This window comes from Oncorhynchus masou, chromosome 16 (assembly GCF_036934945.1).
Source record: "Oncorhynchus masou masou isolate Uvic2021 chromosome 16, UVic_Omas_1.1, whole genome shotgun sequence".
NCBI classification, from domain to species: domain Eukaryota; kingdom Metazoa; phylum Chordata; class Actinopteri; order Salmoniformes; family Salmonidae; genus Oncorhynchus; species Oncorhynchus masou.
In genome coordinates, this window is record NC_088227.1 from 5,056,625 (window position 1) to 5,083,959 (window position 27,335).

At 43.2% G+C, this 27,335-nt stretch overlaps 1 pseudogene; it reads left to right on the forward strand.

The window, feature by feature from the left end:
* Positions 1–1,697: 1,697 nt before the first annotated feature.
* Positions 1,698–27,335, forward strand: part of LOC135557366 (glutamate receptor ionotropic, kainate 2-like) — a 192,369-nt pseudogene continuing 166,731 nt past the window's right edge.

The window sequence follows — 27,335 nt, forward strand, 5'->3', positions numbered from 1 at the left end:
GGGGTTGGGACTATGGTGGAGGGGTGGGGGTTAGGGAAGGATCAAAAAAGTTTTCATATATCCATTCATTCGGTGCTGAAGATTAGATCTCATCACCACTCCACCCGTTCGTAGCAGGGCCTATTTGTTGTACTTACCGCAGCTCATCATCAAATCTGGAGTCTGAATCCACACTTGCAGGGCCCGGGAGCTGATAATGCGCACACTGTAAAATTCGACAAACCTTTACGTGTACACTCCAGTTGTTGGAGTACTCACATAGAAACGTGATACTTGAAATACACAGTAAACCATGAACGTTTAGCAATTATTGCGTTTCTATATCTACACAGATTGTAATCGGTTGTCAGGGAGAGGCAGGGTAGCCTAGTGGTTAGAGCGTTGGACTAGTAACTGAAATGTTGCAAGTTCGAATCCCTGAGCTGACAAGGTACAAATCTGCTGTTCTACCCCTGAACAGGAAGTTAACCCACTAGGCCGAAAATAAGAATTTGTTCTTAACTGACTTGCCGAGTTAGATAATGGTAAATAAAAATTCGGGCTGTATCTCGATTTGCCGTTAGTGCTTAAAAGGCTTTGGCTTTCTATTGCTGGAGTCGGTTGTAACATGGTTAATACACACGGAGCGAAGGCTTTGAAGTCTCAAGTGAAGTTATTTGCATATTGGTTAAATATTCGTGCCTCCGAGCACGTAATATCGATAGCTGTGTTATCAACCTGCTCCTCTCTGCCAATTTCAACTCTCACAATTCTCTCAAGTCTTCCCCCTCTCAAGTTTGTACAATAAAATATACAATTATCAAAAAGTATGAATGTCCTGACTTCTGCGGAGGCCATATTACGTAAATGCTGCGTTGCCAGTGTAAACGTCGGATTGACCTTGTTACAGAGCCCGCCACCAAACCTGGTTCAGTGCGGCGCTGTCCATGGTGCTGAAATTCGCAGAGGGACAGCGAGTGGAGCTGAAATGACTAGTCAAAGGGCCGCTAGCGTTTTTCTCCACTTCTCTTCAAACAACAATGCTCAACTGCTTGTGCTTTAAAAGTATCATGTTTATTATTCAATATCACAACTATCCTTTACTGATGAGAAAAAATAAACATCATACATGACGATCCAATTGATTTTGTCGCAAATTGGGACAATCTGTGAGTGAAATTAGGGTACTCATTGTAAAACGTAATGGTGTATGTGGAACTGTTACTCTCCAGCATATGAATAGGCTATAAGAAAGCAATGCAATTATTTTTATGAATGGGTAAACTGTTGGGGAGCCGCAAAATCCACCAGTAATGTCTCGCAGTCACATCATTACACTGTTTAAGATCTGGTGGAACAGTTTTGGTTTGTGTGGCTACTTGCAGAGCGATGTAAAACGCGCAGCACACGCGTTACATAATTACAACGGGTGGGTGGATGAAATTAACATAAGGAAATCATGCTGTTGTAAAATAGCAGCTCCTTTGGGATGCAGATAGGGATCTGTGGCACACTGTTTTCGGCAGAACCTGTGACAATATCTCTCTTTAACACGCAAGCACGCACACGCACACACATTCACTCTCTCTTTCTCTCTCTCTCTCTCTCTCACCCTTCCTCTTCTGTAGACTCTCTCTATCTGGCTCGCGCGCTCGAACTAACCTTGGCTCAACGTCAGAGGCTGTGCAGCAGTGCAGTATAATGGGAGCGTATGCAACCCAAAGTGCCTCATAGGCTGCTATCGCGATTCTGCTCTGCTTGGCGCTCTCTGCTCCTCTACAGACACACCTCCCGTGTGGATATCCGACTCCTCGTGTCTCACCTGAGCCAGGCGCCAGCCCATGTATGAGCCCCTACCGGATTTGTACCATCCGACATGGATGTCCCGCCGTCTCGTGAACCGGAGGATATTTTCTTGGCTTAGTCAAGTCGGAAATCAGGCCGGGACTGCTAATGGGTTTTGGGGAAGCTCGAGTGACCATGCCGTGATCCTGCGACTGGGCTGCCGTCACCCTGCCGAACGACTGTAAACCGAATTTTGGGGGACTCAAACGCGTACGGGGGATCACCACTGTGCATTTTACAAACAACATGAAGATTACCTCCCTGCTGATAACTAGTCTCGTTTTCAGGTTCAACCTCAGGCTGCTGCTCCTGCTTCTGCTGCTGTTTCTTGGATACTCTCGCGGGATGCCACACGTTTTAAGATTTGGTAAGATACTTTGTTGTTTGTAGAGGAGACAAGTATTGGTGAACCTCTCATACACTGTAAAGGGGTTACCCTGAATCTGACAGTAATATACATGCAGTTCGGTGAATATGGTATCAAGCACGTAAGCCTGTATTATACTGTAATAAAAGGGGGGGAAGTAAATGGTACTGTTATCGGAATTAATTATATTTCATGGAGGCCATGGGTTTGTATTTCTCAGTATCTTACTTTAATTACAAGGGGTTTGTGCAGATTGGCTGCTAACTGTTTACACATTACAGCATTTTGATGAATATTTGGTGTTCTATATCACTTGCATTTCTAGAGGCCTGAACAAAGAGAGAAAGAGAGAGTGAATGTGTGTGCGTGTGCGTGCTTGCGTGTTAAAGAGAGATATTGTCAGCAACTACAGGGCAAAACAGAATAACATAAAAAAACAACAATTTAGGGTTTAATATGAGCTGCCACTCCAATCTGTAGCCTATCCATTTTACATTGATGGGGCTCTATAACCACATGAAAGTTAAATTGGTATTGCATTCCCCCGCATTCCCGCCTCTTTTTTTAAATTTAACTTTATTTAACTAGGCAAGTCAGTTAAGAACAAATTCTTATTTTCAATGATGGCCTAGGAACAGTGGGTTAACTGCCTGTTCAGGGTCAGAATGATAGATTAGTACCTTCCGGTTACTAGTCCAACACTCTAACCACTAGGCTACCCTGCCTCCCTATGGCATGTCTCAAAATATGCAATGAGACAGAAACAACAATTCCATTTACCCACGAGTTGTCAAAAGATTTTTGGCACTCAAAAAGATACAGTATGTGTTATTGTATTCTGTGGGGTAGAATTACAGTACCATTCGAAATACAGACATTTTCCCACAATACACCATCATTTACAATATGATGCTGTAAAACGTTTCAGAGTTCTTTTTTTTACTTTTAGTGATAACTAAAATAACTGAATAAATGACTGCTTTCCATTACAGTGTAGGCTATCTATTCATAGCATTCAATGGTTCAGGGAATGGCCCTGTTTGCTCTTCATGTACAATACCGTTCAGAAGTTTGGGTCACTTGGAAATGTTCTGGTTTTTGAAAAAAAAAAATAAAATTGTCCTTTAAAATAACATAAAATGGATCGGAAATACAGTGTAGACAATTGTAGCTGGAAACTGCAGATTTTTAATGGAATATTCTCACTCCTGTTCCAATGGCACGTTGTGTTAGCTAATCCAAGTTTATCATTATAAAAGGCTAATTGATCATTTGAAAACCCTTTTGCAAGTATGTTAGCACAGCTGAAAACTGTTGGTCTGATTAAAGAAGCAATACAACTGGCTATCTTTAGAGTAGTTGAGTATCTGGAGTATCAGCATTATGGGTTTGATTACAGGCTCAAAATTGCCAGAAATAATCAACTTTCTTCTGAAACTCATCAGTCTATTCTTGTTGTGAGAAATGCAGGCTATTCCATGTGAGAAATTGCCAAGAAACTGAAGATCTCGTACAATGCTGTGTACTACTCCCTCCACAGAACAGTGCAAACGGGCACTAACCAGAATATAAAGAGGAGTGGGAGGCCCCAGTGCATAACTGAGCAAGAGGACAAGTACATTAGAGTATTTAGTTTGAGAAACAGACTAGCCTTCAAGGCAGAGTTGCAAAGAAAAATCCAAATGCAAATGCAAAGAAAAACCCCCAATAAAGGAGTGGTTCTGCAGGTGGTGACCAGACCACTTCTCAGTTCCTATGCTTCTTGGCTGATGTTTTGGTCACTTTTGAATGCTGGTGGTGCTTTCACTCTAGTGGTAGCATGAGACGGACTCTACAACCCACACAAGTGGCTCAGGTAGTGCAGCTCAACCAGGATGGCACATCAAAGCGAGCTGTGGCAAGAAGGTTTGCTGTGTCTGTCAGCGTAGTGTCCAGAGCATGGAGGCGCTACCAGGAGAAAGGCCAGTACATCAGGAGACGTGAAGGAGGCAGTAGGAGGGCAACAACCCAGCAGCAGGACCGCTACCTCCGCCTTTGTGCAAGGAGGAGCAGGAGGAGCACTGCCAGAGCCCTGCAAAATGACTTCCTGCAGGCCACAAATGTCCATGTGTCTGCTCAAACGGTCAGAAACAGACTCCATGAGGGTGGTATGAGGGCCCGACGTCCACAGGTGGGGGTTGTGCTTACAGCCCAACACCGTGCAAGACGTTTGGCATTTGCCAGAGAACACCAAGATGGGCAAATTCGCCACTGGCGCCCTGTGCTCTTCACAGATGAAAGCAGGTTCACACTGAGCACATGTGACAGACGTGACAGAGTCTGGAGACGCCGTGGAAAACGTTCTGCTGCCTGCAACATCCTCCAGCATGACCGGTTTGGCGGTGGGTCAGTCATGGTGTGGGTTGGCATTTCTTTGGGGGGCCGCACAGCCCTCCATGTGCTCGCCAGAGGTAGCCTGACTGCCATTAGGTCCCGAGATGAGATCCTCAGACCGCTTGTGAGACCATATGCTGGTGCGGTTGGCCCTGGGTTCCTCCTAATGCAAGACAATGCTAGACCTCATGTGGCTGGAGTGTGTCAGCAGTTCATGCAAGAGGAAGGCATTGATGCTATGGACTGGCCCGCCCGTTCCTCAGACCTGAATCCAATTGAGCACATCTGGGACATCATGCCTCGCTCCATCCACCAACGCCACGTTGCACCACAGACTGTCCAGGAGTTGGCGGATGCTTTAGTCCAGGTCTGGGAGGAGATCCCTCAGGAGACCATCCGCCACCTCATCAGAAGCATGCCCAGGCGTTGTAGGGAGGTCATACAGGCACGTGGAGGCCACACACACTACTGAGCCTCATTTTGACTTGTTTTAAGGACATTACATCAAAGTTGCATCAGCCTGTAGTGTGGTTTTCCACTTTAATTTTGAGTGTGACTCCAAATCCAGACCTTCATGGGTTGATAAATTTGATTTCCATTGATAATTTTTGTGTAATTTTGTTGTCAGCACATTCAACTATGTAAAGAAAGAAATATTTAAAAAGAATATTTCATTCGTTCAGATCTAGGATGTGTTATTTTAGTGTTCCCTTTATTTTTTTGAGCAGTGTACTTGTCCTCTTGCTCGGTTGTGCACAGGTCCCCCCACTCTTCTCTATTCAGGTTAGAGCCAGTTTGTGATGTTCTGTGAAGGGAGTAGCACACAGCATTGTACGAGATCTTCAGTTTCTTGGCAATTTCTCATATGGAATAGCCTTCATTTCTCCGAACAAGAATAGACTGACGAGTTTCAGAAGAAAGTTATTTGTCTCTGGCCATTTTGAATCTGTAATCGAACCCACAAATGCTGATTCTCCAGATACTCAACTTCTCTAAAGATTTCCCGTGTAATTGATTCTTTATTCAGAACAAACAGTTTTCATCTGTGCAAACATAATTGCAAAATGGCTATCTAATGATCAGTTAGCCTTTTAAAATTCTAAACTTGGATTAGCTAACACAATGTGCCATTGGAACACATGAGTGATGGTTGCTGATAATGGGCCTCTGTACGCCTATGTAGATATTCTATTAAAAAAAATCTGCCGATTCCAGCTACAGTAGTAATTTACAACATTAACAATGTCTACACTGTATTTCTGATCAACTTTATGTTATTTTAATGGACATATTTTTTTGTTTCTGGATTTTCTTTTCTCATTTTGTCTGTCATAGTTGAAGTGTACCTATGATGAAAATTACAGGCCTCTCCCATCTTTTTAAGTGGGAGAACCTGCACAATTGGTGGCTGACTAAATACTTTTTTGCCCCACTGTACATTACAGAACAGAAATTGACATTTTAATTACATGCTTTTACTCCAAATTATGAAATTGCAGGCTTTTGCATGACCTCGCAGTCAAGCAAACAAGCATATTCCCTGAATGGTCTGTATAAGTGCCCTTACACTGAGAAACAGAGAGTGTTGGTGGAATAACATGATATGAATGGTTGGATTCCCTTATTTTGCTAACTCAGTCATAGGCCTATGTAAACCTGTTTAGTCCTGATACTCCATATCTATATGAAACAGCTTGAGGCAGAGCACCAAATCAAATCAAACATTATATGGCTACTATTGTTGGATGTTGGTTAGGCTTATAGTACCAGGGATGTATGAGATCCCGTCACTCGACAGGGTAAGGTTTAATTTAGAGAAAGGAAGCTTAATAATTTTATTGGTCATAATTGTATTTCATACAATTCAATTCAAATAAAGGCTAAATGAACACAGTAACTAGCCGACCAAAAGCTCCAGAGCCATTGTTTATAATAGCTATCCATTGCTTTGGGGTTCCCCTTAAGGTCAGGCACCACAGGCTGAAATGACATATGGAAACATGTGGAAACATGTAGTGTACACACTATACCCAAGCGTACGCATGGATCTTGTACTGTATGTATGTGGTAGAGGTGGAGTCGGGGCCTGAGGGCACAGGGTCAGTGAATGTATTGTAATGTTTCTAAAATTGTATAAACTGCCTTCATTTTGCTGGACCCCAGGAAGAGTAGCTGCTGCCAAAGCAGCAGCTAATGGGGATCCATAATAAATACAAATACAACATTTTGTAACCAAAAAAAAGTGTTAAACAAATCAAAATAGGGACTATCCAACTGAATGCCGACAACTCAAATATGTCTTCCACATTTAATCCAAATATATTTTATTATAACGTGTGTTCATTATGGCGCACACTTGTCACCAACTTTACGCGCATCTGCGCGTCATCAGACTCACCTGGACTCCATCACTGCCCTGATTACCTTCCCTATATATGTCACTCCCTTTGGTTCCATCCCCAGGCATTATTGTTTCTGTTTCATGTCTGTGCGTTGTCCGTGTTTCTTATTTTGTATTATTTCCGTTTATTTATTAAAACACTCACTCCCTGAACTTGCTTCCCGACTCTCAGCGCACGTTGTTACAGAATGATGCCTCAACTAAGGGAAGCTTCATGGAGTGTATTTATTTTTTGTTTCAGCGGGAATGACATACGTTTTATGTTTTGTTTATTTATTAAAACACTCACTCCCTGAACTTGCTTCCTGACTCTCAGAGCATGTCGTTACGTCGCACTTGTTGGCTGTTTTTCCTTCACTCTGTGGTCCAACTCATCCCAAACCATCATAATTGGGCTAAAGTCAGCTGATTGTGTAGGCCAGGTCATCTGATGCAGCACTCAATCACTCTAATTGGAGGTGTGTTGGGTCATTGTCCTGTTGAAAACAAATGATAATCCCACTAAACCCAAACCAGATGGGATGGCATATCACTGCAGAATGCTGTGGTAGCTATGCTGGTTAAATGAAGTGTGCCTTGATTTCTAAATAAATCAGACAGTGTCACCTGCAAAGCACCCCTACACCATCACACCCCCTCCTCCATGCTTCATGGTGGGAACCACACATGAGGAGATCGTGGGTTCACTTACTCTGTCTCACAAAGACATGGCAGTTGGAAGCATTAATCTCAAATTTGGACTCAACAGACCAAAGGACAGATTTCCACTGGTCTAATGTCCATTGCTCATGTTTCTTGGCCCAAGCAAGTCTCTTCTTATTATTGGTGTCCTTTAGTTGTGGTTTCTTTGCAGTAATTCGACCACAAAGGCCTGATTCTTGCAGTCTCTGAACAGTTGACGTTGAAATGTGTATGTTACTTGAACTAAGTGAAGCATTTACAGTGGTCTCCATATATAAAATATATTTAGACTTGTTTCACACTTTTTTGCTTTATACATTATTCCATATGTGTTATTTCATATTTTTAATGTCTTCACTATTATTCTACAAGATACAATGTAAAAGAAATGGTACAAATAAAAAACCCTTGAATGAGTAGCTGTGTCCAAGCTTTTGACTGGTACTGTGTATATACAGCTTAACCTTTAGCGTCGAGCAATCCCGTATCCGGGAGCGTAATCATAGCCTCAAGCTCATTAGCATAATGCAACGTTAACTATTCATGAAAATCGCAAATGAAATGAAATAAATATATTGGCTCACAAGCTTAGCCTTTTGTTAACAACACTGTCATCTCAGATTTTCAAAATATGCTTTTCAACCATAGCTAAACAAGCATTTGTGTATGAGAATTGATCGCTAGCATAGCATTAAGCCTAGCATTCAGCAGGCAACATTTTCACAAAAACAAGAAAAGCATTCAAATAAAATCATTTACCTTTGAAGAACTTCGGATGTTTTCAATGCGGAGACTCTCAGTTAGATAGCAAATGTTCAGTTTTTCCAAAAAATATTATTTGTGTAGGAGAAATCGCTCCGTTTTGTTCATGACGTTTGGCTAAGAAAACCCCCCGAAAATTCAGTCATTACAACGCCAAACTTTTTTCCAAATTAACTCCATAATATCGACAGAAACATGGCAAACGTTGTTTAGAATCAAACCTCAAGGTGTTTTTCACATATCTATTCGATGATAAATCATTCGTGGCAGTTGCCTTTCTCCTCTGAACCAAGTGGAAAAGTGGGCGCAGCTGGAGATTGCACAATAATTTCGACGGAGGACACCAAGCGGACACCTGGTAAATGTAGTCTCTTATGGTCAATCTTCCAATGATATGCCTACAAATACGTCACAATGCTGCAGACACCTTGGGGAAACGACAGAAAGTGTATGCTCGTTCCTGGCGCATGCACAGCCATATAAGGAGACATTGGAACACAGCGCATTCAAAATCTGGGGCATTTCCTGTATGAAATGTAATCTTGGTTTCGCCTGTAGCATTAGTTCTGTGGCACTCACAGACAATATCTTTGCAGTTTTGGAAACGTCAGAGTGTTTTCTTTCCAAAGCTGTCAATTATATGCATAGTCGAGCATCTTTTCGTGACAAAATATCTTGTTTAAAACGGGAACGTTTTTTTATCCAAAAATCAAAAGAGCGCCCCCTATATCGAAGAAGTTAAAAAAAGATTTTCAAAAACTAAAATATTTTATTATGTTTATCATACTACTTGAATACATTTTTTGTCTGAATTTTAACTACTTTAAATGGAGATACATCTACCACTTGAAAGCTTACTACATTGAATTACACATAATCTAAAAAAAGCCAATTTCATAGAGAATGTTTCAAACTGGACTATATTTAGTAAGTCACATTGAAGAGATGGTGATTGGGTCTTAATAGTCATTTGGCATTTGGTAGTCTTGCAACTTCCATTTCCCAAAAGTCAGATTCTGCCCACAAGCCAACTCTCTTTTACCAGCTTCAAAAGCATCTGCAAATTGTGTTTTTTTTAGATCTATTCTACGGACTGGCCCAGTGGGAATTGTTGATGTATAGTTGTAAAGTTGTAAAATGATGTAAAATGTCTAATATGCATATTTTAATACAATATTTCAGATTATATTCGTGTCTACATTCAATTGATAAAAGTATATTGTGATATAAATGGCATAAAGATTGCTTGACTTGCAGTAAACTTCTGTTTAGAAGTACATATTAGGCCTGTTACATACTAGGTACATATTAGCCCCCCCCCCCAACATGTCCTCCCCCGTAAATGTAAACATTGCCCGGGAGTCGGGGCTCAATCAATCCCTCACGGGGCACTTGTTTTTGATCCATTGATTAAAAAGGTTGCCAACCATCATCTGATAACCTATGTAGGCCTAAATAGCTTTGTCTTGTCAGTCAATGTTTGCATGGTTGCGAGACCGCCTTCGAGTGATGCTGTTCCTCAAAGCGTATTTCATTTTATGTTGACAACACACACTGACAATCTTAATCCCCCCTGAGGCTCCTGTTTAAAAATCAGCCCGGGTCTTCATGAGCCGCCACTATGGCACAGGGATGTGCTATTGTTACTGCATCTTTCTCCTATATGTCCTCACACACTCACCGATTTCCGGTCTCGCACCCTGTCTGACGGGGAGGCTGGCTCTGCAGGCAAGCGCGCATGGTTGCCTGCATCAATAGCTCGGGAGCGATACACAGGAGATAGATTTCCACCTACGCGGGTGATTCATGGCCATATCTTGAGACTTCAGGGCTCAACAGCGTGCTCGTTGGTACAGACACAACATTTTCCCTATGGACGGGGTCAGAGTGCAAATGCGCCACAAGGCATACTGTGCCGCTGGAACGACTAGATAAAGTGATCGACAAGTGGGAATGCTCAGATCAGCACCATGGACAGCGACTTGCCACAGCCGCGAGCGGGCCCTATTAATATTTCAACCGCTCTTTCATAATTTTGAGGCAACGTTGAAAAAGTTAGACTATGAGAAACCGTTTTTCATTTCCCTGGAGACCATTTATATTTCTGGCTTTTTAAGGCCATATTTATCACTGTCGGTTTATCTTACTTATCCCCTCTTTTGTTGCCAATACTGTGTTAGAGTGCAATATCAATGTCTGGTTGTGGAGGATCTCTGTTTCACAAAGAATCTCGAGGAGCTGGGATCAAAAGCAGAGCTGATATGAGATGGTGATTTCTCCGCTGTTTTAATAGATATGGAGAGAGAGAGAGAGAAATCTAAGGAGGAAAACAGAAGCAATGACACAATTTCCTCACCTCAACTCCATTACTATAGCTGCTTGTTCAGCATTTCCTGCTTGGCTAGTCCACCGGGTGGAGTCTGTGTACGGAGAGGTCAGTTCTCCTGTGATGCTGTGTCCCTCTACTGCCCCACACCCACACACACACACACACACACACACCTACACACACACACATTTGATTTCTACATGGTTCATGTATACGTGTCTCATGCTGGTAGTTCTGTATGTTGCTCTGGATAAAAGCATGTTTTATGAATCCCTAATGTGCCAAATAAACTGAATATTTGTCAACCTTGACAGTTTGTGTTGCTTTCGATAAAGGCATATGCTAAATTCAGCAACTAAATTACCATATTAATTGAGCTCCCTCATTACATACAAAGGTTGTTTGCTTGAATGACAGGTTAGTTATATGTGACCGACTGCCTTGATTCCGTCTTATGTAGCCAAATTGGAAATTCTGTTTTTACATTAAATGTAAACAGAGACACAGAGCTACAAAATGGTATATCATACACTGCATTTGAGGAACAATGGGAAAGTAATTCTGCTTTGAAAGCTGATAAACGTATTACCTCACCTTTGGGAAAATGGGCTGTGAACGTGTTGTTGCTTACAGTGGTTCTTCCTTTAAAAGTTACGTCAAACTGCAACCCCCCTTTGCTGGCTGCCGCAGAATTCTATAGCACGTTATTTAATTGTCAGCCATTGTTACCATTAATGCTGTTAGTGCTAGTTTGACCACCAGAGGGCATCATAGAGAAGCATTTGATAGCTTTCAATGTTGGCTGTACTGGAGAATTTAAAACTTTTTTTTAAAGAACATAATATATGGGATGTTAATGTGAGTGTAGCAAAATGCTTGTGCTTCTAGTTCTGACAGTGCAGTAATATCTAACAAGTAATCTAACAGTTCCCCAACAAGTACCTAATACACACAAATCTAAAGGGGTGAATGAGAATAAGTAGATAAGTATATGGATGAGCGATGGCCAAGCGGCATGGGCAAGGTGGAGTAGATGGTATAAAATATAGTATATACATGTGATATGAGTAATGTAATATAAGTGAACAATATTAAAGTGGCCTTATTTAAATTGCCATTGTTTAAAGTGACTAATGATCTGGTCTCAATGTAGGCAACAGCCTCTCCGAGTTAGTGATTGCTGTTTAGCAGTCTGATGGCCTTGAGATAGAAGTTGTTTTTCAGTCTCTTGGTCCAAGCTTTGATGCAGGTAGTGACCTTGCCTTCTGGATGATAGCGGTGTGAACAGGCAGTGGCTATAGTGGTTATTGTCCTTGATGATCTTTTTGGCTTTCCTGTGACATTGGGTGTTGTAGGTGACATGGAGGGCAGGTATTTTCCCCTGGTGATGCGTTGTGCAGACCGCACAACCCTCTGGAGAGCCTTGCGGTTGAGTGCGGTGCAGTTGCCATACCAGGCTGTGATACAGCCTGACAGGATGTATCTGTAAAGTTTTGTCAGGGTTATTGGCGCTGATGCAACGTCTTCACCTCTGTCTGTGTGGGTGGACCATTTCAGTTTGTCTGTGATGTGTACCCCCATGAACTTTAAACATTCCACCTTCTCCACTGCTGTCCCTTCGATGTGGATAGGGGGGTGCTCCCTCTGCTGTTTCCTGAATTCCACGATCATCTCCTTTGTTTTGTTGAAGTTGAATGAAAGGTTGTTTTCCTGACACCACACTCCCAGTTCCCTCACCTCCTCCCTGTAGACTGTCTCGGCATTGTGGTTGAACTGTTGTGTCTTCTGCAAACTTGATGATTGAGTTGGAGACGTCCATGGCCACACAGTCGTGGGTGAACAGGGAGTAGAGGAGAGGGCTGAGCACACACCCTTGTGGGGCCCCAGTGTTGAGGGTCAGTAAAGTGGAGATGTTGTTTCCTACCTTCACCACCTGGGGGTGGTCCGTCAGAAATGCCAGGACCCAGTTGCACAGGGCGGGGTTGAGACCCAGGTCCTCCAGCTTGATGATGAGCTTGGAGGAAACTATGGCGTTGAATTCTGAGCTGTAATCAATGGACAGCATTCTTACGTAGGTATTCTTTGTGTCCAGATGGAATAGGGTAGGGTGCAGTGTGATGGCGAGTGCGTCATCTGTGGACCTGTTGGTGTGGTATGCAAACTGAAGTGGGTCTAGGGTGGCCGGTAAGGTGGCGGTGATATGATCCGTGACTAGCTTCTCAAAGCACTTCATGATGACAGAAGTAAGTGCTACAGGGTAGTAGTCATTTAGTTCAGTTATCTTTGCCTTCATGGGTACAAGAACAGTGGTAGCCATCTTGAAGTATGTGGGGACAACAGACTGGGATAGGGAGCGATTGAATATGTCCGTAAACACCAGCCAGTTGGTCTGTGCATGCTCTGAGGACGCGGCTAGGGATGCCGTCCGGGCCGTCCAGATGCCGTCCAGCAGCCTTGCAAGCATTAACAAGTTTAAATGTTTTACTCACTTCAGCCACAGAGAAGGAGAGGGAGGGGGTATGCAGCCTTTGTTAGCGAGCCACGACGGTGGCACTGCATTATCCTCAAAGAGAGCAAAGTAGGTGTTAAGTTTGTCTGGAAGCGTGACGTTGGTGTCCATGACGTGGCTGTTTTTGTTTTTGTAGTCTGTGATTCATCCACAGTTTGTGGTTTGGGTAGGTTTTAATGTCACAGTGGGTACAACATCTCCTATACACTTCTTAATAAACACACTCACCGATTTAGAGTATAGGTCAATGGTGTTATCTGAGTCTAACCGGAACATATTCCAGTCCGAGTGATCAAAACAATCTTGAAGCGTGGCTTCCAATTGGTCAGACCAGCATTGAATGGTTCTCATCACTAGTACATCCTGTTTGAGTTTCTGCCTATAAGACGGAACAAGCAAGATGGAGTCGTGGTTGGATTTGCAGAAGGGAGGGCAGGGGAGGGCTTTGTATGCATCGCGGAAGTTAGAGTAGCAGTTATCGAGAGTATTAGCCATGCAAGTCGTGCAATCAATATGCTGATAGAATTCAGGTAGCCTTGTTCTCAAATTTGCTTTGTTAACTTTTTTGGGATAGGGGGCAGTATTCGTTAGTTTGGATGACTGAGGTGCCCAAAGTACACTGCCTGTTGCTCAGGCCCAGAAGCTAGGATATGCATATAATTGGTAGATTTGGATAGAAATCACTCTGGAGTTTCCAAAACTGTTACAATAATGTCAGTGAGTATAACAGAACTGATATGCAGGCAAAAACCTGAGGAAAATCCATCCAGGAAGTGGGATATTTTTGATGTGTGTAGTTTTCAATTGAATGCCTATACAGTATGTATTGGGTTAGGACCCAGATTGCAGTTCCTATGACTTCCACTAGATGTCGACAGTCTTTAGACAGGCTTCAGGCTTGTATTCTGAAAAATTATGAAGAATGAGACCATTTTCTAAGTGGACTGTAGAATGAACCTGTTTTGCGCGCGTGATCAATTTCGGCGCCGTTCGTTGTTTTCCCGTTCTATTGAAGATGCTAATGTGAGGTTGAAATATGATAGATTATTTAGACAATAGACAACCCAAGGATTAATTATAAACATCGTTTGACATTGTTTCAACAAACTTTACCGGTACTATTAGGATGTATTCGTCTGCCTGTTGTGATCGCCTTTGAGCCAGTGGATTACTGAACTAAATGCATTTTTGGGACATAAAGAGTAACTTCATCAAACAAAAAGGAACATGTATTGTGTAACAGCGGCTGTTAAGCTTTATTTTGATGTATGTCTGTATGTATGTATGTATTTTCATGAATGCTAAATATGACTATTTCTATCATTTTAATTTGGCACTATGCAATTTCACCGGATGTTGTCGAGGTGTGCCACTAGCGGGACGCCTATCCTAAAAATGTAAAATCCCCAGCTACAATAAATGCACCCTCCGGATATATTGTTTCCAGTTTACATAGAGTCCAGTGAAGTTCCATGACGGCCGTCTTGGTGTTCGCTTGAGGGGGAATGTACACAGCTGTGACTATAACTCTCAAACCAAGATGGCGTAGCCGTCAGACGTATTTGTCCTTCGTCTTGTCGTGTCCCATGTATATATATTTTTATATATTTTTCTTCGCATATCTTTTTATATTTTCTAAACCCTTACTTCAAAATACTCTCCTGCAACCCACCTCACCCAATGTGGTGTGGACCTGCTTTTTCTCTAACGTATTTTTCTTTGCCTCTATTACTGGAATCTCTCCAATCTTTCCAACATAAACCAGCCAGCTAACTAGCCAGCTAACGGTCATCAGCTAACCTCTAGCTCGGAAAGCTCTCACCAGTTTGTACAACGTGATTCAACCAGAGCAAACCGGACGTATTCTTCTCGATATCTCCGGATTCCTACCGCAAGCTATGAACCTATTTTTTCGTTATTTATTTTTACGTTTTTATTCCGAGAATTATTATTTATTTTTTTCCACCTGGAATTATAGCAGCTAACGACCCCTGAACGCACAGCCGCTAATCTGCGGCCTGCTAGCTATCTAAAGCACATTGGACTGCTGGCTTAAGAGGCCCTTCGGACATATTTCTTCGGCCATATTTTGCCAATTGGCCTGATTTACCACACGGAGCCCTGCTGATCCGTCCGCTGAAGTAACTGCACGTGGGGGCCACAGACTTCCTCTGTCAAGTCATCCCTCTAAGGCCTTTCTGTTTGCCTGCTAGCCCCGTGCCGCTAGCTGCCTGAAGCCACGCGCTGGACTTGTATGATCGCCCAGCTACGCATGCCTTTCCCTAACGTCACCATGCCGTGTCGATTGCTGTTCTGGTTTGTAACTATTGTTTTATTTCACTGTAGAGCCTCTAGCACTGCTCAACAGGCCTCGGCTAACAATTTAGTTCCACCTCCCACACACGCAGTGACATCACCTGGTTTAAATGCCATTTTTAGAAACAATATATCTTTCATTATCACTATATGAAAAGGTTTACCTCCACTGTATTCACATTCTACTATACATTGGTCTGTACATTATGCCTTGAATATATTCTACAGTTCCCAGAAATCTGCTCATTTTACTCCCTTCTGAACGTACTAGGCATCCAGTTCTGTTAGCCTTTAGCCATACCCTTATCCTACTCCTCCTCTGTCCCTCTGGTGATGTAGAGGTTAATCCAGGCACTGCATTGTCTACCTACACTCCCATCCCCCAGGCTCTCTCATTTGTTGACTTCTTCTCTCTCATTTGTTAACATTAGGAGCCTCCTCCCTAAGTTTGTTTTATTCACTGCCCTAGCATACTCCACCAATCCGGATGTCCTAGCCGTGTCTGAATCCTGGCTTAGGAAGACCACCAAAAACGTTGACATTTCCATTCCTAACTATAACATTTTCCGACAAGAGAGAACTGCCAAAGGGGGCGGTGTTGCAATTTACTGCAAATATAACCTGCAGAGTTCTGTCTTACTATCCAGGTCTGTACCCAAACAATTTGAGCTTCTACTTCTAAAAAAATGTACCTTTCCAGAAACAAGTCTCTCACCGTTGCCGCTTTCTATAGACCACCCTCTGCCCCCAGCTGTGCCCCCCAATACCATATGTGATTTGATTGCCACCATCTATCTTCTGAGCTCGTGCTGCTAGGTGACCTAAACTGGGACATGCTTAACACCCCGGCCATCCTACAATCTAAGCTTGATGCCCTCAATCTCACACAATTTATCAATGAACCTACCAGATATAACCTCAAATCCGTAAACACGGGCACGCTCATAGATATCATCCTAACTAACTCACACTCCAAATACACCTCTGCTGTTTTCAACCAACATCTCAGCGATCACTGCCTCATTGCCTGCATCCATAATGGGCCGGTCAAACGACCTCCACTCATCACTGTCAAACGCTCCCTAAAACACTTCTGCGAGCAGGCCTTTCTAAATCGACCTGGCCGGGGTATCCTGGAATGACATTGACCTCATCCCGACAGTAGAGGATGCCTGGTTATTCTTTAAAAGTGCCTTCCTCGCCATCTGAAATAGGCATGGTTCACTCCAGACCTGTCTGCCGTTGACCAGCACAAAAACATCCTGTGGCGTTCTGCATTAGCATCGAATAGCCCCCGTGATATGCAACTTTTCAGGGAAGTTAAACAGAAATTTGCATCCTGCAGTACAACCTCAAAAAAGTTCTGGGACACTGTAAAGTCCATGGAGAATAAGAGCACCTCATCCCAGCTACTAACTGCTCTGAGGCTAAGAAACACTGTTACAACCGACAAATCCACTATAATTGAGAATTTCAATAAGCATTTCTCTACGGCTGGCCATGCTTTCCACCTGGCTACCCCTAACCTGGTCAACTGCCCGGCACACTCCACAGCAACCCGCCCAAGCCCCCACCATTTCTCCTTCACCCATATCCAGATAGCTGATGTTCTGAAAGAGCTGCAAAATCTGGACCCGTACAAATCAGCCGGGCTAGACAATCTGGACCCTCTCTTTCTAAAATGATCTGCCGAAATTGTTGCAACCCCTATTACAAGCCTGTTCAACCCCTATTACTAGCCTGTTCAACCTCTCTTTCGTATCGTCTGAGATTCCCAAAGATTGGAAAGCTGCCGCGGTCATCCCCCTCTTCAAAGGGGGAGACACTCTAGACCCAAACTTCTACAGACCTATATCTATCCTACCCTGCATCTCTAAGGTCTTCGAAGGCCAAATTAACAAACAGATTACTGACCATTTTGAATCACATCGTACCTTCTCCTCTATGCAATCTGGTTTCCAAGCTGGTCATGGGTGCACCTCAGCCACGCTCAAGGTCCTTAACGATATCATAACCGCCATCGTTAAGAGACATTACTGTGCAGCTGTATTCATCGACCTGGCCAAGGCTTTCAACTCTGTCAATCACCACATTCTTATTGGCAGACTCAACAGCCTTGGTTTCTCAAATGATTGCTTCGCCTGGTTCACCAACTACTTCTCTGATAGAGTTCAGTGTGTCAAATCAGAGGTACTGTTGTCCGGATCTCTGGCAGTCTCTATGGGGGTGCCACAGGGTTCAATTCTCGGGCCGACTCTACGCAGACGACACCATTCTGTATACTTCTGGCCCTTCTTTGGACACTGTGTTAACTAACCTCCAGACGAGCTTCAACGCCATACAACTCTCCTCCCTGGCCTCCAACTACTCTTAAACGCAAATAAAACTAAATGCATGCTATTCAACCGATCATTGCCCGCACCTGCCCGCGCATCCAGCATCACTACTCTGGACGGCTCTGACTTAGAATACGTGGATAACTACAAATACCTAGGTGTCTGGCTAGACTGTAAACTCTCCTTCCAGACTCACATTAAGCATCTCCAATCAAAAATGAAATCTAGAATCAGCTTTCTATTTCGCAACAAAGCTTCCTTCACTCATGCTGCCAAACATACCTTCCTAAAACTGACCATCCTTCGGCGATGTCATCTATAAATGTCATCTATATAATCCTTTAGCGATGTCATCTATAAAATAGCCTCCAATACTCTACTCAGCAAACCGGATGTAGTCTATCACAGTGCCATCCGTTTAGTCACCAAACCCCCATCTAACTACCCACCACTGCGACCTGTACGCTCTCGGTGGGTGGCCTTCGCTTCATACTCATCGCCAAACCCACTGGCTACAGGTTATCTACAAGTCTCTGCTAGGTAAAGCCCCGCCCTAACTCAGCTCGCTGGTCACCATAGCAGCACCCACTTGTAGCACATACTCCAGCAGGTATATCTCACTGGTCATCCCCAAAGCCAATTCCTACTTTAGTCACCTTTCCTTCCAGTTCTCTGCTGCCACTGACAGGAACGAACTGCAAAAAAAAAATCACTGAAGCTGGAGATTCCCATCTCCCTCACTAGCTTTAAGAACCAGCTGTCAGAGCAGATCACAGATCACTGCACCTGTTCATAGCCCATCTATCTACCTCATCCCCATAATGTATTTCTTTATTTTGCTCCTTTTGCACCACAGTATCTCTACTTGCACATCCATCTTTTGCACATCTACCATTCCAGTGTGTAAATGCCATATTGTAATTACTTTGCCACCATGGCCTATTTATTGCCTAAACTCCCTTATTTGACCTAATTTGCACTCTGTATGTAGACTTTTTTACTTCTTTTTTTCTACTGTATTATTGACTGTATGTTTTGTTCATTCCATGTGTAACTCTGTGTTGTTGTATGTGTCGAACTGCTATGCTTTATCTTGGCCAGGTCGCAGTTGCAAATGAGAACTTGTTCTCAACTAGCTTACATGGTTAAATAAAGTTGAAATAAATAAAATAAATAAAAAATAACTGTCGAGAATTCTCTTGGTTGGTAAAATGTATGGCATTTGATTGTAAGGAATTCTAGGTCGGGTGAGCGGAAGGACTTGAGTTCCTGTATGTTGTTATGATTACACCATGAGTCTTTAATCGTAAAGCATACACTCCCACCCTTCCTCTTCCCAGAGAGGTGTTTGTCTCTGTTGGCGCGATGTATCGAGAAGCCCAGTGGCTGAACTGATTCCAACAGCATATCCCGAGAGAGCCATGTTTCTGTGAAACAGGAAATGTTACAATCTCTGACGTCTCCCTGGAAGGCAACCCTTGCTCGAATTTCGTCTACCTTGTTGTCAAGAGACTGGACATTGCGAGTAGTATACTCAGGAGCGGGACGAGACGGATGGGACGTTAAACGGTTGTCCTGACTCTGAGGTCATTAAAGATCCCATGGCACTTATTGTAAGAGTAGGGGTGTTAACCCCGGTGTCCTGGCTAAATTCCTAATCTGGCCCTCAAACCATCACGGTCACCAAATAATCCCCAGTTTACATTTGGCTCATTCATCCCCCTCCTCTCCCCTGTAACTATTCCCCAGGTCGTTGCTGCAAATGAGAACGTCTTCAGTCAACTTACCTGGTAAAACAATGGATAAATAAAATAAATAAAAAGGAGCGGTGAGAACGTCTACCGTTTTGTGGCGCTGTTGTTTTGGGTCGTCTACTGGGTTCAGATCCATTGTCCTGGGTGGTGGTCCGAACAGAGGATCCACTTCAGGAAAGTCATACTCCTGGTTGTAATGTTGGTAAGTTGACATTGCTCTTATATCCATTAGTTCCTTCAGGCTTTATGTAATAAAAATGAAGATTTCCTGGGATAACAATATAAGAAACACATAAAATGAAATACTGTATAGTTTCCTAAGAACGCGAAGTGAGGCGACCATCTAAGTCAGCGCCATTTTCTAGTGGGCCAAGGTTATGCCGACCTCTTCCACTTTCTCCAGGAAGAGCGGGGGCTGATACACCAGGGAAAACTCGAAAGGCGAGAGCCCAGAGGCAGAGCAGGGGAGGGTGTTGCGGGTGTATTCAACCCACACGAGTTGCTGGCTCGAGGTGGTGGGGAGGGTGGAGACAAGGCAGTGAAGAGTCGTCTCCAGGTCTTGACAGGTCTTGATTGAACCCGGAGGACAGGCTGGCCGACGACTCAATGAGCATCCAGAATACCTTCCAGAACCGGGACAAGAACTGAGGACCCCGGTCGAAGACCATGTCTACCGTGAGTCCATGGATCCGAAAGACGTGCTGCACCATGAGCTGGGCTGTCACTTTGGCATAGGGTTGCTTGGGGAGAGGAATGATGGGGGCAGCTTTGAAAAACCAGTCCTCTACTGTCAGAATGGCAGTGTTGCAATCAGACAGGGGAAGAACCGTGATGAAGTCCAGGGATATGTGAGACCAGGGACGGTGAGGGACGGCAGTGGTTGAAGGAGACCAGCCGGAGATTCCCAAGTTGTCTTCTTCTGCGCATAGACCGTGAAGGCGTCGACAAACGTGGAGACCATGGTAGGCCACCAAAAGTGTTGCTGCACCAAGGCCAGGGTCCAACGGGAGCTCGGGTGGCAGGCAAGCCTGGACGAGTGAGTCCACTCCAGGACAGAGGAGTGGACAACATCAGGCACAAACATCCAGTTATGGGAATGCTGCATCTCACACACTTGCCTCCCTATTCCCCAGCTGAGTGCCGTCGCCAGACGCAAAGCGGGAAGGATCGTCTTGGGGCCGAAGGGTGTAAGAAGCGAAGTGCGGAGGAAGTGAAGTGGAACGGGCCTTACTGAAAAGCTACCTGAGGTCCTGGTACTCCATGGGTAGCCGTCTTCACCATGATATCAACGAGGCCCCGGTAGTCGATGCATGTGCGCAGGGTTTTGTCCTTCTTCGCCACAAAGAACCCTGTGCCAGCGGGGGAAGCAGATTGACGTAGGTCTCTATAGCCTTGCTCTCCGGATCTGACAGAGAGTACAGTCGTACCCGGAGCAGTGTGGTCCATGAGAGAAGGTTGATCCTGCAGTCGTAGGGATCTTCCTCCGTTGTGGAGGAAGTTAAGTGGCCCTTGCCTTACTGAAAACCTCCTGGAGGTCCTGGTCCCCCATTGGGAATGGCAGAGAGGTTCGGGGCAACTTCCGAGCTCACAGGAAGATGTCCCAGGGCAGGCTGCGCTGACTTCAGACCATGGGTGTGGCAGAAGGAGCTCCAGCCCATAATGGCACCAGCAGTCCAGTCTATGAGGGCATTGTGTCTGTATGGCCCACCAGAGTACTCGCCCCTTCTTGGTGAGACTGGGATTTTAATGGGCAGGTATCTAAGAAATGTCCTGTAGCTCTAGAATATAGACAGCTCTGGGTGTGGAGTCGGCGTAAGCACCCAGCCGGAGTCAATCTAGCCCTGCTCAGCTGCATGGATTACGAAGGAGGCGAGTCGGCAGCCCTCTGTGATTTCCGAGAGAACTCGGTGACGTCGGGTTCACCCAGACTCGTAGACTCCTTGTGTCTTCCAATGGTGGCTCCTTGCAGGGAGACAGCATTGTGGAGCTGGTCTGAGTCTGCTGGGTCAGTCATGCCCAGTTCGTACTATCACAACTCAGGATAAGACCCAGATGCAGACAGCTCAAGTCACAGATGTTTATTGACCCAACAGGGGGCAGGCAAAAGACAGGTCAAAGGCAGGCAGAGGTCTTTCAAAACTCGCTCCTCCAGAAAGTGGAGAGCAACACTTATGCAGTTTTAAAGGTGATATATTTTTTTAAAGTCACATTAGACAGGATTACCTACATATACTGACCAGCTCATATAGACAGAAGCGTGATATATGGCAGACCAATCAAAACTCATCTCTCGGCATGTCCAGCCCACTCATTATCATGGCTAACGGGAAGGTTGCTGACTTTTTCTGTGGCTTAACCAACTAGGCTCGTTATTTATCCATTTTATTAGTATTTAAAGACAAGATTGTTATGAAGGCAAATGAAAGGTCACATGTTTGAGAAGGCATTTCTGCCAAAAAAAAAAAAAACATTTTGATAAGAAAATTCAAGTTTATGTTCAAACGGCTCTCCTGTGAAGTAGTGACCCGCAAAAGACACCCAGTTTCCTGAAATTCATCACATATTGTCCAGATATGATGTTCAAATGGCATTGAAGCTAATTGAGCTTCAAACAGCACTAGGTATATGGCTACTTTAGTACCTATTGTATATGAGATGTGTGAATTGCTTTTAGTCATATTATCCTGCAATTGGTTGTGCACACCCACACACGTGCACACACACACAAATGCACACATGCACGCACACAGTGTAGCTGTAGCATGTTAGTTTGTATTACCTAAGCACAGATACATTGCATATGGATGATCTAAATTGAGGCATCATCCGTAGGCCTACATATTCATGATCCTTTTTCCAAAGCTGTTTGGAATATCTCTGTTTGTCTTCTCCATACTAAGTGTTTTGTCATGCTTTCAATGCATGACTCACAGTTCAATTCCATTTCTCGCTCTCTCTTTCCTCACTCTCTCAGTTTTACAGGCAGACACGTTTTCTATTCATCTCATCTCTCAACACAGAGCATCTATGGGAAAACGCGATCGCGATGACATTGAGCGAGTGCAGAAATTTCTATAACCAGAGATACCAGGCTTCTGTAGAGCTCGAGAGTGGTACTTTTATACTATTATCTGTACCATCATTTCACTTACGTGCCCAAAGCACATCCCCAGGATCTCAACAATGGCTGGAAGCAATGTTTACGCTGTGAAACCTCATGTCGTTTCAAGGCTCTGCTTTGTTGATAAGAACCCTTGTTTGTTTACTCTATTTTTATTTCAGCTAGGCCTACATATGACAGTCTTTTTGGAGTACTTTTGGCTGACGCATCATTTGAGTTTCATTTGAGTCATTTAATTGAAAGCTGTTCTGGTCTTTTAGGGGGAAAAGGGCCTTTCTTTTGAGAGTTGAGTTATCCAGAGCTGCTTTCACAATGCCAGGTTTAGGCTAAAAAAAGGTATTTTAATATTTTGGCCATATTGAACACATTTTCCTTTCCCTCTGTTCAGTTTCACTTTGGGAAATTACAGGGTGAGAAAGGCAAGGGTGAAAGGGGTGGGGAAATTGATTCAGGGAGGGAGTTGATAGTTCATTGACTTTATTTCGCATTTGCGCCACCAGTCTGAATTATCAGCTGCTCGTTGGAGTTTAGTTTGGAAATGCAGGCATTATACATATTAATTACCCTGTGTCACGGCTCACTGCCAGCACCTTCACAGCAAAATACACTGAGTGTACAAAACATTAAGAACACCTGTTCTTTTCATGACCTAGACTGACCAGGTGAACCCAGGTGAAAGCTACAATCTCTAATTGATGTCACTTGTTAAATCCACTTAATAGTGTAAATGAAGTGGTGCCATTCAGAGGGTGAATAGGCAAGATAAAAGATTCAAGTGCCTCTTAACGGGTTATGGTAGTAGGTATGTGCCAGGCGCACCGGTATGTGTCAAGAACTGAAAAATCTGCCCTGCACACATAATCACCAGACATACACCCTGACCCTACACATCCTCCTAAGACACAGGCAGTAGTGCTAGCTGACACATAACATTGGCAGAACAGTACAACGTTTCTCAAGACCCAATCACCATCTCTTCAAATGCAAACGTAAAAACACCACCGGAGATACAGCTTACCACTATAACTGTGCCTCTGTTCTAGCCATTTTGTTTCCCTCCCTGTTGTGCTGGCTGTCTCAGCATCTTCTCTTCTGCCACAATCATTCAAAATAATACACTTACCTTCCTTGAAAATCCATCTATACCGCCAAAGATGACAATGTTGTATCTTGAGAAAAACATTGGAATTAAAAGTGAAATGTTTAACCTATTAACCTGCTTCTGTAACGAACCTTGTCCTCCTCTTCTGAGGAGGAGTAGCGAGAAGGATCGGAGGACCAAAACATAGCGTGGTAAGTGTCCATAATGTTTATTTTAAAACATAAACTGAACACTACGAAATACAAAACAATAAACGTGAAATGAACGAAACAGTCCCATGTGGCGACAAACACTGACACGGAAGACAAACACCCACAACCCAAAAGTGAAATCCAGACTACTTAAATATGATTCTCAATCAGGGACAACAATTAACGGCTGCCTCTGATTGAGAACCATACTAGGCCTAACTCAAAAACCAACATAGAAAAACAAACATAGACTGCCCACCCCAACTCACACCCTGACCATACTAAAACAAAGACAAAAACAAAGGAACTAAGGTCAGAACGTGACAGCTTCATTAGTTATGTATTACCAGTTGATGAAGAACTTTTCCATTTTCATACATCATTGGAAATTTGTCTACGAATAAGTAAGAATAAAAAAAGTTAAAATAACTTCTTAGATTTGATGGAGACATTACTCATCTTAGTACCTTATCAATTTATGATTTGTATCAATGTGGACGAGAGACAGGGGAGCAGGAACAGAGCATTTTTGCTGAGCAATGCAACGAAGCTGGATCATTCTGGAAATGATACCTGCCTCTATCTACACGCTGCAAAGACTCCCGAACTCTTTGTACACGATGGCCCATTGCTTGGAGACTTCCTTTGACCATTGTAAAGCCCACATGGGGCATCCTTGCCTTAATGGCCCTGACTCTCTGGTCTAACTATTCATCTGACATATCAGAATAGCATTCCCTGACAGACATATTGTGTTCTTTCATCCTACTGTAAAAAAAGCTAACCGTTACACTCATGAAATATGTATTGACTATGAAACAAATAGGACATGGCCTGCTTATGAGTTGCCATGATAGAAAGTTAGATTAATTCAACTGAAAATGGCGAGAACAGGCGTTCATAGGTAAATGTTTTTGGTTAGCTTGGGAATAATAATTGCATGATTTATCATTCTACGGTATTTAGGTATCTATGTAATGTAGTAGAATGTTATGAACCAACACTGCATCGTAGAAGCTAACTACAAGCTATGTAAATGTTGGACGGAAGAACGCCCCGTGCTGCTTACCTGAGATGCCATCATCACACAGTCGTTCTTCGTAGGTGTCCGCTATGACTTCCTTTGTGTCGGAAAGGAAAGGCTGTATTGGTTGTAGCCAAACTGACACTCAAGAGTTTTGTTTTGTTTTAAAATACATTTTTTTGTTCCCAAAATATTTTTGGGAGATACAATGATTAACGTTTAGCGCTCCATTAAAACATTTTTATTGCAGTTATTTATTTTTTCTTTGGAGCCTCGTTTTTGCTTTCAGAACAATTATTATTAATTCGAAATTAAAAAAGTTTGAGAGGGGGGCTAATAGCTTAACAATAGCCTACTCAACCATTACTAAAGAATAGTGTAATAGCTGAGCTAGGTGTGAAAACCATCCGTCCTATCACAGACCAGATTTGCCCTAACGACCAAGAGGGAGTTAGAGCACTGATTATGCTTTTGCTTCCCAATGCACTACTGTGTCTCTACTGTCAATGAATGGTCAATATAAACCAAATAATAAACTGAGAGACAGGTTTGAAGGAAGAGGAGAGGGTGTGATGATTTACATTAAAGAACATATCCGATGTAAACAAATGGAGTGGTCATGTGATAATGAACTAGAATGTATTGGCCTGAACGTTACACTGTCTCCCCAAATGTCTTTTACCCTTATTGGAATGTATAGGCCACCTTCCACCAAAAGTGTGTTTTTGATCAGTTTAATAACATGCTTAGGGAATGTGATTTGGGGAAAGAGTTCATCTTAATGGGGGATTTTAATATTAATTATGAAGACAAGTCTTGTAGGAAAACCCTCAAACGGATCACTAATACCATTGACCTTATACAGCTAGTTAAAGGGCCAACCAGGGTGACTTATTGCTCTAAAACACAGATTGATTTGGTGTTCAGTAAACCAGAGAGAGTGACTAAATCATTCAATATGGTTACTGGGCTATCTGATCATAATCTGACACTTATAGCCAGAAAGCTGTCTAAGAGCAGGTTTAACCTCTCTACTGTTAGAAAGCCAGATAAACTAAGAATACCTAAGAGTGAATTAAACTATTTTGAAAACGCAATTAAGGGAATTAACTCTTGTCCTAACTAATCTCTTGTCCTATACAGACGTGGAAGCTGATGGTCAGGTTTTTCTATCCACAATCCAGACTACAATAAATGGTTTCCTAAAGAAAATCAAATCCAAACCTTGGCTAAATGGATAAATCTGGCAATTGATGAAAGAACGAGATTATGCTTTAAAAATAGCCCTAAGATCCAAATTAGAGCATGACAGACGTAGGTTTATCATGTTGAGAAATAAGGTGATGAAAGAAATCAGACAGGCCAAGGCAAACTTTTTTATTTACATAATTGGTTAAGCAAAGGAAAATTCTAAATTGATCTGGGAGAATCTAAAAAAGTTAACAGGGAAAGACCATAGTAACACTGCAAAAAGACTAGAAATCATGGTGAATAACAATCTAACACAGGATGCAGTCGAAATAGCAATAGACTTCAATTCCTACTTTATTGACCCTGTCCGGGTACTGACACAGAACACGTCCACTGGTTTCTTGGGCTCAGTGCTCGTAAATGATGCTCAACCTGTCTTCATCCTAAGGGAGGTTTCTGAGTCAAAGGTGAACAAGGTGATTAGAACTCTAAAGCCAAAGTTGTGTTTGGGCTGGACTACCTTTCTTAAAAACTACAAAGAGTTGCTTATTGGCCCCATTATTAAGGTCACCAACACATCTATTGGGCTGGGGGTGTTTCCAAGGGTATGGAAGTCAGCCATAATAAGGCCATCTTTAAATCAGGCGACCCTGCTGACGTGAGTAACTACAGGCCCATTAGTATACTACCTGTGGTGTCAAAGGTTGTTGAAAAGTGTGTAGCAGAACAACTGATTGCCCACCTCAACAACAGCCCCTTCACATTACACTCCATGCAGTTTGGCTTCAGAACGAAACACTCCACAGAAAAGGCCAACTGCTTTCTTCTGGAAAATGTGAAGTCCAAGATGGACAAAGAGGGCATTGTTGGGGCTGTGTTTCTGGACCTAAGGAAGGCTTTTGATACTGTTAACCATGAGATTCTCATCACAAAATTGTCCAAGTTCAACTCTTCCCCCGATGCCTTGAGATGGATGAAAACATACCTTGAAGGCAGAACTCAGTGTGTCAGAGTAGAGCAATTAGCTGTCGCCCACCGTTAGCTATGCTGTGGG